The sequence below is a fragment of the Prosopis cineraria genome, unplaced genomic scaffold (assembly GCF_029017545.1).
Source record: "Prosopis cineraria cultivar Desert tree isolate PC_DT_omini unplaced genomic scaffold, ASM2901754v1 PC825, whole genome shotgun sequence".
Classification (NCBI taxonomy): Eukaryota; Viridiplantae; Streptophyta; class Magnoliopsida; order Fabales; family Fabaceae; genus Prosopis; species Prosopis cineraria.
Window position 1 is genome coordinate 1390 of NW_026556150.1, and position 18685 is coordinate 20074.

General features: G+C 33.3%; 1 pseudogene; it reads left to right on the forward strand.

Moving 5' to 3' along the window:
- The first annotated feature begins 205 nt into the window (after positions 1 to 205).
- On the forward strand, positions 206 to 1140 carry LOC129298480 (protein DMP6-like; annotated as a pseudogene).
- Positions 1141 to 18685: the final 17545 nt, after the last annotated feature.

The following is an 18685-nucleotide window of genomic DNA, read 5'->3' on the forward strand; positions in this document are numbered from 1 at the left end:
ACTTTCAACATGTTGCGTCTGAGTAAAAACCAAAAAAACATTCCCTTAACCACTAAATAAATTCCCACATTTGTCTCTTTCTTCCTCGCTTAACTGTCTTCCACGCTTTATAATAACATCGACAGAACCAAAAAGTGAAAGCAAAGCTTCCAGAATCCAGAACCATTAAAGCCGATCGAGTTTTATATCCCGACTTGGACTTCATGTTTCTTGCAAGGCATTACAAAGCTCCCATACCTATCCTCTTCTTATAGAAACTGATATACGTCTCTTCATCACTACTGCGATCAAGCATTCAAGCTGGTCAAGTTTTGAAAGATGGAGATTAGAAACCATGTGGATCACGACCACGACGAGGAGAAGATGCCTCTGTTGCGAAACAAGGACGTGCCAGAAGCAGAACGAAACCTGATTCAGAAAGCCATTAGCCAGACATTTCGGAGCACGGCTCACTTAGCCAAGCTTCTACCCACCGGCTCCGTGCTGGCGTTCCAGCTTCTGTCGCGTCGCCGATCTTCACCAACCTTGGAAACTGCGATAACGTCGGCCGGTCCTTGACTGCTTTCCTCCTCGTATCTCTCTGCAGCGTGTCTTGTTTCCTCCTGAGCTTCACCGATAGCTTTAGAGACAGCAAGGGAAACGTGTGTTACGGGTTCGCCACCGTGAGGGGCTTGTGGGTGATCGACGGGTCCACCAGGCTTCCACCACAAGTTGCGGCCAAGTATCGCCTGCGGTTTATAGATTTTCGTGCACGCGTGCATGTCGGTGCTGGTGTTTGGTGCGGTTGCTCTGTTTGATCAGATGTAGTGAGTTGCTTCTTTCCGGCGCCGACAAAGGAGACGCAGGAGGTGTTGACGGCGTTGCCGGTGGGCATTGGCGTGATGGTTGGCATGCTGTTTGTTGTTTTTTTTTTTTCCGACTCAGAGGCATGGGATTGGCTTTCCCCTTTCCTCTACCTGACACTCCCTTCTTAAAATATTTTATATTTTTAAATGAAAAGAGTAATTATTTAATTCCCTGGCTTTTCCCCCTCCCTGTTGAATGATTGCATTTTGTAAAAGGGAAAATCCGAAATGAATCATTTGATTTAATGGATTCGTATGTTTGGAGCAAATTATAAAATCAATGAATTATTTTGACTTCGATTGCATTATTAGATAACTGGATTAATGTTGGCCCACAAAAAAAAAAAATAAATGGATTAATGATCTTTATCCTTTAATTGTCATTGTTGCCCTGTAAACTAAATTCATTGGATTGATTAATCTTTGTTTTTTTTTCCTTTTTAATCAACCGAGGGGTGAGCATTAGAGGCGGAAAATATATTCTAAAAATCATGTTTGATTCAAAATATAGGTTATTGAATATTTTTTAAATTATTTTTTAACTATACTCCTACTTCATTTTCTTAAAAAAAAAATGTATTAAAATTTTAATTATTATTAAAATATATAAGATATAATAATAATATAATTAAAAAGATGTAAAAACTTTTAAAACATTAAAATTTTGACCTCATTTTTTTTTTTGAGAACCAGTTATCAATGCTTTAACTGTGTAAGCAATTTTTTTTTTAAATAGGATATAGATAGAAAGGCAAGCAGAAAAACTTTGAATGAAACAAAGAAAAAGATCAATCAGTTAATTGGCCATATCAGCCAAATACAAATTCATGCACCCCATGGGGGGTTGCTTCAAAGGTGTGGTGTTGATGAGAAAATTCATACCAATCCAAGATCCTCAGGGGAGCTCTAAATACAACGTTTTTCAAATATTTCATTCAATTTTTATTAGGAAAAATTGGTAAAAAGGACCTAGTTAAAAGTAAAATAAATTAGGGACAATAGGGTATGTTGAAGGACCAAGACTAATATTTTATTCATTAAATAATTTGGGCAAATAACTAAAATGCCCTACTACATTAATTAATTTTTTTTTTCCAAAAAGGAATAAAATCCAATTGTGGAGCTCCAACCCCTCCTCTGACAAGTGACAACGCACCTGTTAGAGCTTTAGCCGGCAAGTGAAGTGTTTTAGAAAAATATAAACCCCTTGATTACATGTAAACTCAATAACTAGAGGGTGCAAGATTTTTGACTTCGTGTGTAAGGGTTTTGGCTTAAGGTGCAAGGTTTTTGGCTTGGTGTGCAAGAGGTTAGCTAAGGGTGCAAAGCTTTGGCTTGAGGTGCAAGGGATCTGATTGGAGCACAAGGGTTCTAGCTTTAGTGCAAAGCTTTTGCCTTGAGGTGCAAGTGTTATGGCTTAGGGTATAAAGAGTATGACATGGATGTAAGGGGTTTAGCTTGAGTGCAAAACTTCTGACTTAAGTTGCAAAGGATCTCGCTTGGGGTTAAGAGAGATACCAAGCTTTTAGCTTAAGGTGCATGTGTTATGAATTAAGGCGCAAGGCTTATTGCTTAAGGTGTAAGGGTTATGGCTTGTGTTATAGCAAGGAGATTTACATGTAATCTATAATCATTTTCATGTAATTTTAGGGCATTGACAGGGGTATATTCTCTATGTGATTGATTTATATATAATCTACTGGAGATTATATGTAAATTATTCCTTAGTCATACTTAAGAGTTTCTTCACCTATAGATTTACATGTAAAGTGTAGTCGTTTTCATGTAATTTAGGCTATTCATAGGGGCGTGCTCTCTATGTGTTTGATTTACATATAATTTACTAGAGATTATATGTAAATTATTCCTCAAGCATGATTGTGAATTTTTTTCTCATATTAATTTACATGTAATTAATTGTGGTTTACATGTAAACCCGAGGCAATAATAAGGGTGTCTTCTCTACGTGACTGATTTACATGTAATTCGCTAAAGATTACATGTAAAGTATTCCTCAGGTATGCTTGTAAATTTTTCCTTGTATCTGTAAAATCTGATAGCAAGTTGTTAATGTAACATTTTAAATTTCTTAATCCTATAATAGCTGTTAATCAGGGATAAAGTGGTAGTTAGTAAAGGATTATAGATTTAGATGATTAATTGATGATTTGTGTCTATGAGATGTTAAAGAACAAATATGGGTGAGCAAATTATGTTTTGGATTGAAGCAAGTACGTACGGTAAGATTCTTCTTATTGTGCCACGCGTTGTGGCTAGTACTGAATGCACATAAACCAAAAAATGACCTCATAAGTCACGAATTTTAGGTGAAGTTCAGAGAGAGAAATCAGAAAATATGAAAGGGAGAAGAGGAGAAGCTCTTGGCTGATAGGGCAAGAGATTTTAGAGTTGTGGAATGTGCTTCTGATCAGTAACTTAGCGAGTAAGCTATGTATAACTCTTACCTTCCATTTTATCCAATTTCTTTGAATACGAGTCATAAATAAGTTGAATTAGTGAAATTTAATGGGTTTGATAATTTCCCAATAGTAATAAAAATGTTCTCAGGAGTTAAATTAGAGCTTTGCAACTATTTAGAGTTGAACAATAGAGTTTTAAACCTGTAGGCTCAATTTGCCCTAATTTGTTGATATTTTAGGGTAAAAATCTTGTTTGCTTGAAATGAGATCAGTTGAGGTGATGTAAAGTGGTAATCGAGTAGTAATAGACCTAGAACGGATAAAGGAAAAGAATAGATGGCTAGATGTAGCCATAAATAGTAATTATGTACTTTTGATCAATTGGACCAATTGATTAAATTGTGCCAATTGTGTTTAGATTGGCAAATTGTGCATATGAGTTGAGAAATGAAGCTTGTGATGAGCTATAATAATAGTTGAAATTCACGTGTAACTTTTCTAGTAACAGAAAGGTTGAGATAACTAAATAACTTTCTCTATTTGACTATTTATTGTAACTGTGTGTGAGTTTGCTATGTAATGCATGAAATTGTTTTGACTGAGCATGTTTTTGTAGCATTGAATGTTTATGCATAAAAAGGGATGTTAGCAAAACAAGTAATGAAATTTGTGTAATTTGGTATAGAAATGTGTATATGTATATATATGAGTAAAGTGGTGATTGGGAACCTATAATTGGTTCAGAAAGCATGATTATAGGGGTGAGAGTTCACCCGTGTGGAGTGTGGTGATAAGACTATATAGCATATTCTCCTTAGTGCCTGATAGGGTATGGTGTTAGAGAATTATACCTCTTTAGTTCCTTTTAAGATACGGTGTTGGAAATGATTTCCTTAGTGCCTATTGAGTTGTGGTGTTAGAGATTTAGACTTCTAGGTATTTGTGTAATATGGTGTTGGAGTCAATGACACCTCATTGTGTATATTAAGAGAAACTATAGTTCGAAAGTAAGATAGAACACCTTTAGCTGGATGATTTTACTACTAAAGGTGAGCTCAAGGTCAATGAGAGTGTACATTGGTCTAAGGTGAGCCTATGATTTCATGTTGGGCTGATTTAGAGGTTTGGTCGATAGTGATCATGTTATGTGCAAAAAAGTGGTGAATAGTAGTAATTATAGTTTTAAAAATTGTGAAATGATATGTACTAATGCAATTTGAAGTGAGATGTAAATTATATACTATGTTCAAATGTATATTATGCTATACTTGCATGTGATAGTTGATAGTAGAAAGTTATTTCATTATTGAGATTTTTATCTTACCTCGTGGTTACCTTTTTTACAGGTCTCAATAGTGAGAAAGGCAAGGAAAAAGAGTCTGGACAGGTATAGTAGTGGCATTGTTAAAGAAACTCTTGAGTTTGTGTAATGAACTTGCTTGATGTGAATATTGTGTGTGTATATATATATAAGTTGCCATAAGAATTCCATGCATGTTTAAGTTGTGAATTGTGGGAAAATTTGTAGTGATTTTGTGAATTTTAGTCCATGTGTGGAAATATATGGTGAAATAAATTGTATGGGCTAAGATTTGGTGGTGAATTTGTTGTGTATATGTGAAGGTGTGATTGTGAAAAAGGCCAAGTGAGCCAAATTATGGTGAAAAAGGCCAAGTGAGCCAAATTATGTTAAATTGTGAAAAATTATGTTTTTTAGAAATGGGTTGTTGAGTGACACAATTTTGACATGTGTGTATATATGAAATATATTGTAGTTAATCAGGTGTAATAGATCCTTTTCGACCTAATTCAAGGCTTGGAATGGTCTAATGAGATTAAGGGATTGATTTGAGTGCTTGGGTGCACGAAATTTTTAGAAAAAGTGACCTTTTGCACTTGAGTATCTAAATTTTGATTGGATCATTAGATTGTATCCAACCTATCTCATTAGTTAGCTTATAAGATATACTACACATAAGCACTTGAATCATTCCGATCGAATATTGTATGTGGAAACTATACACGCCGAAAATTCATCATTTAAGTTGTCAAATGATAACTGTTGAAATTGGCACGTGCACCATGGCAGATGGTGTATTTCACCACAGTGCATGGCCCTAATCTAACCTGTATTCTTTGTTTTAAAAAGGCATGCAATGATCTAAATGAATGCATATAGTTAAATTCTGCTACATATTACTCTATTATGTGGCCTAAGCTTTTTAAACAAAGTAATTGATTATGATTTGGTTTTTTAAAAGGTGGTGCTTAAGTTAATCATTTCTTATATTTGACAGATATAGAGAAGGCTTACATAATCAATGGTGGTTTACATGTAAATATAAGCCTTTAATAGGGGTGTCTTCTCTGTGTAATTGATTTACATGTAATTCGTTAGAGATTACATGTAAATTATTCCTTAGGTGTACTCGTGAATTTTTTCCCATATTAATTTACATGTAATTAGTTTGTCATTTTCATGTAATTATAGGGGCACTAATAGTAGGGGCCCTCTGTGTATTTTATTTACATATAATCCATAAGATATTACATATAACTGTCACACTAACATGTGAGGATTCAACAATTTTACATGAAGGACAACTGAATTTTTAATGAAAAAAGTAAATGTTTAGGGGGACTACGAACAACAAAAATATGAAAAAAATAATAATAATTCCATTAGTTTAGGTATGTCATTATGCCAAGTATAAACCAATTGATAAATAAAGACCGTAAGGCACTAGAAATCAAGAAATATATCATGGGGTTAAGAATAACATCATACTCATATTAAATGTAATATTCTAGAAGTTTAAACTTAAATAACAAAGCTTAATAAAGGCAATTAAGTTTAGTGATGTGGTGTGTGGTCAAATGGGTCTAATAAGTATGTTTAATTGTGAGTTTAACCTTATCTTTAGGTCCTAAGGGAAGTTAGGCCATATAGGCATCAAAGATGAGAAAGATTAAGGAAGGAGCCTCTGTGCCATATGCCATGGAGTGTAGCACGTTCGCTGCAGCACATAAAGGGAAATTAATAATGATGGGCTTCTATATGCAGTGCACCGTGGAGTATGCTATGTGTGTCACGGTGCATAGCCAGTTCTTCTAATAAAGGGCTACATTAGAATTTGAAAACAAAAGAGAAGAAAAGGAGAAAATGAGACATGTCACTTGCTTTGCTAGGGCACGAATTTGAGGACTATTAGAGATATTTTAGAGCTTTTAATCACCCAAGGTGAGTCCTCTATGCTTCTCTCTTCCCTTTCCTCCCATTTTCATGAAGGTTAAAGTTAGGGTAAGTTAAAAGAGTGATCTTCGATTTATATGAGCTATAGGTCAAAACCTATTGGCTAAAATAGTGATAATAGGAGTTGTTTAGAGCATTTAAACCTCATATTAGTAGTTTTGTGAGTTGTTGGAGGTTCAGGGATAATAATGGGTGAATTTAGTATTTATGAGGGTTGTTGGAGTTGTGTTGAAGCCATTAATGGTGGTTTAATGCTTATTAATGATAACATGAGTTATTGAAACTTAGTAAACCCATTGGATATGATTGAGAGTGAGTTTATGATTTTTATACAAGAGAAAATGTGGAGTTAGAATGTTGAAAATTGCCTAAATATGGGGTAATGATATTATCAATATGTTATAATTGTATATTAAATAAATTGGCACCATTCAAGCTTAAGAAAAAGCTTTTAAAGTTTATATTTTGGGGGATAACCTTTGACCTCTTAAAGGTTTAAGGTAACTAGAAAAAAATTTTCTTTATATAGTTGTATGTTAATTTTTTGTTAGTAAACTAAATTATTTGAAATTTGTTGGGTGTATTAAGAACCATGGATGCAAATGTTGATAATATGATGATTTATGTGTGTGAAGTTGTGTTGAAATATTAAAAGCAATATGCACATTTATACATATATGATTAATGATGATGATTGAGAATATGTCATTATGCAAATAATGAATATATGTTTAGCATGTGGAGGATGATGGATAAGGAAAATTGTGTGAATATAATATGATGTTATTAATTGTGTTAACATGACATAGTAAGTGTCAATATATGCATAGCATGATCATTGGTGATAGTTTCATGTAAGGAGAGGACCATATTGGTAAATCTTTATGGTAATGGCAACTTATTGTTAGAATCAGAAGCTTTCCTTGGCACCGACCATTGAAATTGAGAGGTAGCCAATGCACTATCTTGATTTTCCAATCTTGTAATTAGTTATTAATCAAGAATGAATTAGTAATTAGTAAATGATTAAAAATTTAGATGATTGCTTGGTGATTTAACTTATTAGAGTGTTGAATGAACAATAAGGGTAGAAGAATTGTATCTCAAAATGAAGTATGTGTGCACGGTGAGGATTGTTACTCACCGTATCACATGCCACAGTGCATGGCACAAAAATTTACTGAATGAGTTGTGAATCAGCTTTTATTTCAAAAGAGAAAAAGAAAGAAAACATGAAAGGGAAGAGAGAAAAAGAAAGGGGTCTGTTAGGGCAAGGGAATTTAGAAGCTTGGAAGGCAGTTCCAACCTATCTTTTATCGGGTAAGTCTTGTACAGTCTTTGCTTTTGATTTTATTATAATTTCTCTTAATATAAGTTATAGAGAAATTGAATAGGAAAAATTTAAGGGGTTAGTTTCTTACCCTATAATAATTAAAAGATTCTCAAAAGTTAAAGTAAAGCTTTATGATTGGTTTGGAGTTGAATGATAAAGCTTTAAAGCTATAGGCTTTAATTGACCCTAAATCAAAGGAAAAATGGAGTAGAAATTGAGTAGAAGTAAAATAGGATTGTTAGAAGTGATAAAAAGTGGCAATTGTGTGGTACTAGACCTAGAGTGGCTAAGTAGAAAAGAATGAATGGTTGGATATAACCTTAATTAATAATTAAGTAGTTTTAGTTAATTGAATCAATTGACTAATTGTGGCAATTGTGTGTAAATTGGCATATTGCATGTGTAAGTTGAGAAAGGGAGATTGTAGAGACAAGTTAGTGGTTGTGAAGGTCTATGAGTAACCTTTCTTGTGACAGAAGGGTTGAGGTAATTGAGTAACTTTCTCTGGTTGATTATTTATTGTAATTCTTTAGGAGCAAGAGTATTGTTGCATGAAAAGGTTTTATAATAAGCATAATTTTTAACTAAATGCTTATTTCATGACATTGGTTTTTAAAAAATTGAGTTTATGAATTGCATGCATTGCGAGTACATATATGTGTGTGTGTGTGTATATATATATATATATATATATTTATGGTATTATATACCCATGGATGTGATTTATACAAAAGCATGATCATGGGGGTGAGAGTTCACCCATACAAAGAAGTAGTGAAAGACCATATGGCATATCCTTCTTAGTGCCTAACAGGGTATGGTGTTGGAGAATTGTATCTCTTTAGTACCTATTGAGGTATAGTGTTAAAGATTTGGACTCCTTAGTATTGATGTGATGCAATGTTAGAGCTAACGGCACCCCGTTATGTGTTATGGGAGAAACCATAGTTTGAAAGTGGGATAGAACACCTTTGGCCTAGTGATTCTATCACTAAAGGTAAGCTCAAGGCTAGTGAATGTGTGCATTGGTCTAAAATGAGCTTATGATTTCGGGTCAGGATGATTTGGAGGTTGGGATGGTAGTAATCATACTATATGCTATATTAATGGTGAAATGTTTTGAAAATGACTTATGAAAGTGGTAAAATACTTTATTGATATAGTTTGAGGTGAAATTTGTATTATATTGCCCATGTTCAAATGTAAATTATATAATACTTGCTTATGATTTCATGTGATAGTTAATAGTAGAGAGTTATTATGTTACTGAGATTATTATCTCAACCCATGGTTATATTTTTATAGGTCAGAGTAGTAATCAAGGCAAGGAAAAAGATTCAGGATCGACTTAGTATTGGTAAAGCCATGCATCCTAGAGTTTTGTGTAATGAACTCAAACTAGTATGAATTTTGTAAATACAAGTTGCCATAAGATTTACATGCATGTTTTGAATGGTTATAAGTAATGAATTATTGAAATTGTAGTGATTTTGTAAATCTTAGACCTTATGTGAAAATATGTAGAGAAATGATTAACATGGGCTAAAACTATGTTGTGAATATCATGTAAATGTGAAAAGTTGTGAATATGTTGTGAGCTCATGGTGAAATGGCCAAACTATTCTGTTTAGGTTAAGTTGTGAATAGTTATCAAAAGTTGAGATAGGCTAATTGAACAACCAAATCTTGACCTGTGTGTACGTATGATATGAATTGTGGTTTATCAGATGTATTAGGTCCTTTTGGATTTGATTTAAGGCCTAAAATGGTCTAATGAGATAATGTGATCGATTTGAGTGTTTAGGTGTACTAAAATTTTTTAAAAAGTAACTTTTTACACCCGAGTGTTTAAATTTTAATTAGACCATCGGATCGATCATGTCCAAACTTATCTCATTAGGTAGCTTAGTTTTTAACTTTATTTCTTTATCTTGACAGCATGTATGGACTCTAATGAATGCCTAGGTTATTTTTCATTGTGCTATGCTTTATTATTATTGAGTTAGTTAAGAATTTTGATGATACCTAAAATGAGTCTTGAGCTCAAGCTTTTCAAATAAAGTATTTGAGTGCAGTTTGGTTTTGTTATTATAGTGATTAGGTTAACCTTTCTTAATGTCAAGTCACCTTTTGGTATCAGTTTATTAAGTTTCGAGACCAAATTTTTGTCATCATTTGTTGCATTTATTCTAGATATGGCAACTAATCCTAGTTCATTACACAACTCTTTCTCTTATGCTCATTTTTACTTCCTCTTTTTGTCTTTAGGAGGGAAAAATAGTAAACGTCATGAGGAGAGGTACTCGTGCTAGAATTGCTATTTCTAAGCAAGTGAATGAGGAGGAGCAAGAGCTAGAAGTTCAACCACTTTAGCCACAACCAAGAGATAGGTATGATGAGCTACTAGAAGAATTAAGAAATATGATAGTAGACATAAGGTAGACGATTTAGGATCATGATATAATTCTAAGAGGTAAAGAACAAGAAGAGATAGAGTTGAAACTCAAGGTGTTCAAGGGCAAGAGGAAGCATAGAGTAGGCCTGGGTTATAACATCCTAATTTTCTAATGCTGCGATTAGCTACTAATCAGGGGTGAATTAGTAATTAGTAAATGATTAGAAGTTTGGATGGCTATTTGATAATTTGAGTCTTTAGGGTCATGAATGGACAAATATGAGCGGAAGAATTGAGTCTTAGGACAAAGTGTGCGAGTGTGGTGAGAATTCTCCTCACTGTGCCATGCGTCACGGCACAAGCTACCATTGTTGCAATGTATGGCACAAAAAATGAATTAATAAGTCATGGATCAACTTGGATTTTGGAAGAGGAAAAAAATGAAAACACAAGAGGGAGAAGAGAAGAGAGCAAAGGTCTGCTAAGGCAAGCATTTATTGGAGCTTAGAAGACATTTCTAATTAATAGCTTATCGAGTAAGTCTGGTACAACCCTTACCTCTAATTCTACTATAATTTCTTTTTGTATGAGTTATAAAAAACTTGAATTAGAAAAATTTAAGGGGTTGCTTTCTTACCTTATAGTAATAAAAAGGCTCTTGGGAGGTAAATTAAATCTTTGTGACTAGTTTGGACTGGAAAGATAGAGCTTTGAAGCTATAAGCTTAATATTTTTCCTAAATTAAGAGAAAATAGGGGGAAAATGGAGCAAAGGTGAAATGGGATTATTAGACATAATGGAAAGTGGTAATTCAATGGGAGTGAACCTAGATTAGTGAAGTGAGAATGAATGATGGTTAATTATAGCTTAAAGTAGTAAATAAGTATTTTTGGTCAATTAGAACAATTGACTAATTATACCAATTCCATGTAGATTGGCATATTCCACATGTGAAGTAAGAGAAAGGAGATTGTAGAGACAAGTTAGTGGTAATTGAAATTCATAGGTAACCTTTCTTATGATAGAAGGGTTAAGGTAACTAAATGATTTTCTCTATTTGATTATCTATTATAATTGTTTGAAAGTATGAGTATTACTGCATGAAATAATTTAAGAATAAGCAAGTTTTCCAACTAAACATTTGTTGCATGACATGGATTTGTAGAGAACTAAATTTATGGCTTTGAATACTTTACAACTATATATATAAATATGTATATGGTTGTGTATAGTATGAAAATGTGGTGATTGTAAGAAAGCATGATTATAGGGGTAGGAGTTCACCCGTAGGGAGATATAGTGAAAGACTATATGACATATTGTAAATTCAAGAAAATTAATTGTGATTGGTTAACTCAGTGACTTAGATTAGTGAGTTAATGAAATGTGTAGTCAGAAAGGCCTAACTTGGTGAGATTGTTGTGGTTTCAACCCTAAAAGTGGGTTCGAATCGATGGCAGGCTACCTAGGTAAGGAAAGAGGAAGAAGAATGAAGGTTTGCCTTCTGTGCCATATGTTGTGGTGCATTGTTAGTCCGCCAAGGCGCACAAGGGTAGATTTAAATGTAATGGGCCTCTCTGTGCCGTGTGATATGGTGAAGGGTATCTTGCACTACAGTGTATAGCTAAAAAATTGAATAAATTAGTTTGCATTCTGCGTGAAAATTAGAGAGAAGGAGAAGAGAAAATCAAAGAACACAAGTTGGGCTCTGCTAGGGCACATTGTTGGATCACATTGAGGATAAATCAAAGCTCCCAAATACTTAAGATAAGTCTATTAGGCCTTCTTCTTCCTTTCTCTCCCTCATTTATGAAGATTTATGATAGGGTTTTAGTTGGAAGGTTTATTTTCGACCCATTGGAATATGAGTCTGTTCCTAGTGATTAAAATGAGTATAATGGGAGTTGTTTAAGGTTTTGAAGCACAACATTGATGATTATAGAAGTGGTTGGTTCATGAGAGCCTTTAATATCCGAAATCAACATTAATGTGGTGGTTAGGAGAAGTTTATGTCTATTAATTGTGGTTTGAAGAGTTATTAATAATAATATATATTAATGGAACCTAAAGAGTCCATTGGGTATGAATGAGTAGAAATTTATGGATTGGCATAATAGATATGTAGAGTTTGGTATTGGTGAATCCTCAAAGATGGGATTATAATAATATTCTTGATTTTAATTATAGTGTGAGTTAAATTTTGCACCAATCAAGCTTGGGAGAAGCTTTAGAAGTATTTGTGTGAAGGGTAAACCTTTAACCTCTGAAAGGTTTAAGGTAATCAGGGGAAACCTAATCTTTATAATTGAATATTAATTGTGTTTGTGAAATGTAATAGATGATTTAAACTAACAATGCATATTGGCAATATGTTTGATTTGTAAAATGATTTTAAAAGGAAAACCTTGATTTTACCACCCTTCATGATTGTGAACTTCATTATGGTTTGTTATTATGGGTGGAGAATTGTGATGTGACATGTGTTGACTATGTAGAGTAAGTGAATATGAGTATGAGATTATTTGCCATGAATTCTTTGAAATGCATATTATGTAAGAAATGTGCATAGCACAATCATTGACGGGAGTTCGCCTAGGAGAGGAGTAGATTAGTTTAAATCCACATGGTATTAGCAATGAGTATTGAAATTGGGAACTTGCCTTGGCACCGACCGTTGGAATCGCAAGGTAGCCCTTGTACTATAGTTGAATCGGGATTGTCTTGTTCTATAAGGAAATCAAACCTAACTAGTTTCCACCGATTCATGAGGAGGCTAGATTAGGGGTATGACATCCCATGGTTGTTAGTATTAGGGAAAATTGAATTACATAAGCGAGCAAGTTAACCCTGGCCTAGTAGCTCCTCACAAGTAAAAGGCTGGTTAGTCTATGAAGGATTTAGCCATGTAATAGCCGTCGGTTTTGTGTCGGAGGTAATGGGAGTGTATAAGGTTGGTATATCATCATGCATATAAATCCAGCCACATGGTTATTGTATTATGGTCTGGCATGCATTAAGGGCACATGATTGTTATTATTGTGCCTCGTGTTGTGTTTTATTATGTATTTTAGATCTGGTCACATGGTTGTTAGTTTTGTGAACTGTGGCTAAATATCTCATATGTGTTATTTTGTGTGTTTGCCTATTTGCATCTATCTATTTACAATTGATATGCAACTGCATAGCTTAGTGTACAACTTGTGTCTTGTGTGCTACCAATTATGGAGTTTTGGTTGTAAACCTATAGATAAGGCTAAAATATGTACAAGTAGAAACATGTGTATTTTGAAAGATTTGAAATAAAAATGATAATTTTATGCAACAATTTCCTCCCCCTTGTATTTTATAAAAAAATTAGGGTCGAGTGGTTATTTTATGATGTATGTGTTTTTGAACGTGTGTGGTGCATTGTACGAGCCTGTTAGAGTTCATTGAGTGTAGTCAGATGGTTGGTATAAGCTTATAGCACCTGGGGTTGAGTTGGGGCACCAAAGTTGTGAGATTTTTGTGAAAAGTAGTCAAAATAGGTTTTGATGTCCAACTTTTTGTAGAAAAAGAATTTGAAAATGAAATTAGTGTTATTAGCTAGAGTTAGGAGAAAGCTCTGTGTAGACACCAAAACTACCTCAATCAAATGTCGGACGGAGATTTAGGATGCATCAAAAGTTCACTCCCTATGCTATTAAATGAAAACAGTGATGCTGTCAAATTCGTGCAATGTGCCATAGTGCATAGCGCCTTATGTTGCGACTCATAGCATAGAAAAGGACGAGCTGCGGTGCATAAGTCATTTTATACACAAATATCAGTTTGAAATTTTAAAACTCAATGTTTTAGGTCCCATATAATTTCTAAGCTTCTGCACCATTTTTAAACTCTAGTTTGAACTTAAGAAGTATGATTTGAGATTTGAAATGTTGAATGTGGGATTTCATTATAAATGATTTGAGAAATTTGCTCTTTTATGAAATTTTACAATTGGTAATCCTTTGAGGGTTAATCCCTTGATTACCTTAATTGTGGAGTATTTTGTGGTTAAGTAAGGGAGACCTTACAGATATTCTCATTAGTACCTGATGGGATATGGTATTGAAGAATTATATCTCCTTAGTACCTTTCGAGGTGCAGTGTTAGAGATTATTTCTTGGGTACTTATTGAGGTGTGGTGTTAGAGATTTAGATTCCTTAGTATCGATATGATGTGACGTTAGAGTCAACGACATTCTTTTATGCGTAATAGGGGAAATTATAGTCTAAAAGTGAGTGAGAATGCCTTTGGCCTAGTGACTCTACCATTGAAGGTGAGTTCAAGGTCAATGAGTGTATATATTGGCCTAAGGTGAGCTTATGGTTTCAAATTAGGGTGATTTGGAGGTTTGTTAGAAATGATCATGCTATTAATGTTATGAGTCGTGAATAGTGGTAAATATGAGTTGTGAAAGTGTTGAAATATATGTATTGATACAAATTGAAGAGAAACTTATATTTTATGCTATACTTTTACCCATATATTATATAATGTTGCTTATGGCTGCATGTGATAGTTAGTAGTAGATAGTTACTCTATTACTGAGATTATTATCTCACCCTATAGTTACATTTTTACAAGACAGAATAGTGATCAAGGAAAGGAAAAAGACTCAGGGCCTGCTTATTGACAATCAACCCATACAATCCCAGAGGTTTGTGTTATGAACTTAAACTAGTTGTAAATGTTGTATATATAAGTTGCCATAGGACTTGCATACATGTTTTGAATGGATATAAGTAGTGAATTGTTGAAATTTTGTATTGATTTAGTAAATCTTAGCTTACATGTATTAGTATGTGGTGAAATGAGTCTTCGGGGCTAAGATTTAGTTGTGAGCTTGTGATGAATATGATGTGAACATGAAAAACTGAGAATTGTGGTGATATTGTAGTGAAAATGGCTAGTGGAAAGTTTTTAAGCCAAGTTGTGAAAAGTTTATATTTGTAAAAATGGGCTATTGAATAGCTAAATCTTGATCTATGTGTATGTATGGTATAAAATGTGGTCACTCATGTGTATTAAGTCCTTTTGGACTTAATTCAAAGCTTAAAATAGTCTAATAAGATAATGTGAGTGATTTGTGCGCTAAATTTTTATAAAAAGTGACTTTTTATACTCGGGTGTTTAGATTTTGATTGGACCATTAGATCATGTCCAAAATTTTCTCATTAGTTAGCTTATAAGATAAGTTTTGTGTGGGCGCTTGAATCATTTCGATGTCATATGTGAAAATGATGCACGCCAAAAATTTGTCTTGTGTGCTGGCAAATGATAGTTGCAGAACTAACATTTGTGCCATGGCGCATGTGGTACATGCCATGGCGCATGCCCTATTAAAATCCTAAGAGAGCAAGTTTAAGCAACTAAATTCAATTCATAAATCATTTCACAACTTAAAGTCACTATTTGTTTGACAAAAATCAAGAAGAGAAAAAATTAATTTTTTAGTTTTATAAATTCAAGTAAAAATGAATGGAAATAAAATTGACTCAAACAAGCAAATGAGTAAATATTCTAAATTCTGAACCCATTCCACCATCATAGACTCCTTAATTCCATGACCTCGGTCCCTATGTTACTCAATTGATAAAATTAAAAATCTAATGACCACTAGGACTAGGTAAATGTGGCTTAGACCAAGACACATAACTCCTGAACAATTGCCAAACTTTGATTAAACAAATCACATTGAATTTTTTCCTTGTTAAAACCTTGCTCTGACACTTAGAACAATTAAATTTAGACAATCAACTCCTCATTAAGACATAATGGAAACTAAATGAATAGAAATATCAAGCAAGACTCAAGAGGAATTCGAATTCAGCAAGTAATAATCATTAAAACATAAACTCAAACACTTGAGGTGCATAAATTTAATAGAAAATGTAACCAAAGCAACCTAATCCTTAACAAGATAAATGACATCAAATTCATTTATTAAATATAACTAGAATCAATGAACTAAATTCAAAATCAGATATGAGCAACAACAAAACCAAAATCAAGAGAATATAAAGCTCAAGTGAAATTTCATCATCTTGAAGAATGCTTGAAGTTTTAGCCTCTTATCTCACTCTCTATAACTATTGATTGAAGGAGAGGTCTATAAGAAGCTGCCATGAATGAGTTGAAATTCAAGCCATTGGATGAATCTGGACTGAGAGGAAGATGTACAAGATGAGTTGAGAGCTACAGAGCATTTGTGTAAGGTGACTGAAGATGAGCGATGATTTTGTTAGATGATTGAGCTCTAATTGAGAGGAGAGATGGAGTTGAGCGATTGGCTTGAGAAACTTGTCTTAGCCATAATGTAGCATGCAACAATTTACAAAGCACTCAAGAGTCTAACTAAATGGATAGCTCAACAAGAAAATGAAATAACTAAGGTTATGGATTGGAAAGAAAGATACAAATAATAGTGGAAATAGAAGCACAAGATATATTTCACAAATATGTAACCTAAGAAACTCATTTTTCAATCTCTTTATTTCATTTCTCTACTTTTCACTTTGTTCTTTTGCTTTTCAAATATTGTTTTTTCTTCTTTTATTTTCTAACTTGCTTTTTCTGTTCTTTTTGTTTTTCAACTTGGCAACTTTAGCTTCTAAAAATAACATTGTTCTTTGACAACTATTTGGGTACCTTTGTTGAAATGGAAAGGAATAAAATAATGGAAAAAAAATAATGATAGCTATCCTCAAAGTTAAACGAAAGAGAGAAATATTCATTGCAACAAAAAAACAAAAAATTTACATGCAATCCATGATTAAAGAGGGTGTAGTGTTTGCTTTTACAAATGAAATAAACCAAAAAGGCTCAAAGGGCTAACAAAGGATATAAAACAAATCAAGGTTAGTTAAAGGCCTTTGACTTTTTAATGAATGCCTACTATCACTTTCCTTCAAGTAAATGCAATGATGTAGCCTTAAATAAGATAAGAAACAAGTTTTGGAGGATGCTAAAACTAAGAGACAACTCATTCTATATTGTTTGGCTTCTTCAAACAAGGTTTGTGCCTTTCTACTCAATCACACATAATGTAATAGAAAGTTTGTTTCACAAAGTAAAATAGCCAAAGCAACAACATTTCAATAGTTATATTCCAAAAATCTAAGAAAAATTCCTCAATCACCTAACCAAAGTCAAACAGATTTTTTTTTTAAATTTTTCTTCTTTGAAAAATCAAAATTTTTATGACTCTTCCCCCACACTTATGTCATGTATTGTCCTTAATATATGTACTCAAGGAAAAATCAAGACAATGACTCCATAATAAAATGTATGCAAAATTAAGAAAAGAAGTTTTTTTTTAAAAAAAATCAAGCAAAAATAAAGAAAAGAAAAATGAAAAACCTAAATTTTTTCTAATGTAATGGAATAGGTTACCTCTCCCCTACAATTAAACCTTATATAAACATAAACACAAGCAAAGTATAGCGTACTACATGTGTGAATTATGTCAGCAAGCAAATCTAAAAAAGTGCTTCATTTGTGTGATTTGTGAATAATCAAAGCAATTAAAGGGGATAAAAGGAGAGAGACAACTTTATGTGAACTCATGGAGGCTCTATAAACCTCAACTTGGCAAGCAATGAAGATGATTCTCCCTCATGAAATTGTTTGCATAAATAACCATTTGCCTTGAAGGGGATTTCACGTAAAGGTCATTAAGTGTTAAAGTGTCATAGTCAAACACTTTTTCAATAATGTAGGGACCCTCTATGTAACATCCTCCTCCTTTTAATCCCATAATTAAAACCAAATTTCAAATAATTAGGGAATGAAATTATAGTAATTATTAAGATATAAAGTTTCCATTGGCTAGCAAAATAGGGACCTTAAGTTTACGAAACTAAAATTATTTGCAAAGTCTTGCAACCAAACAAATCAAAGTTCACAAATATATAGAAGTATGGGATTACATAAGTGAGTGTATTTGTTTAAGAATTTAAAACAAAATAATTTTTAAAAATTGAGACGTATGCCACAGCTTATTGAACATACACTATGGTGTGTTTGCCTTTATGACATGCGCTATAGGTCATGGCACCATGCGCCACGGCACAATTGCATGAATTTTAATAGTGAATTTTACTATGAATTTGACAGCATTAGGGCCAACTTTTGATGCACCCCATATCTATATTTGACGTTTGCATGATGCGAACTAGGTGTCTATATAAAGCTCTCTCCGACCTCTATCTTATGGCATTAGTCTCAGACTCAAATTATTTCTAAAATAAAAATTGGATACACTTTTCAAAACTTACACTTTTACAACAATCTTTATAAAATCAAGTGTCCAAACCAAATATCAAAGGCCAATAGCCATTGACACCATATATAAATCATTAACTAGTGCAATGCACCATATCACATGAAATACTCCTAGATTAAATTTTCACTAT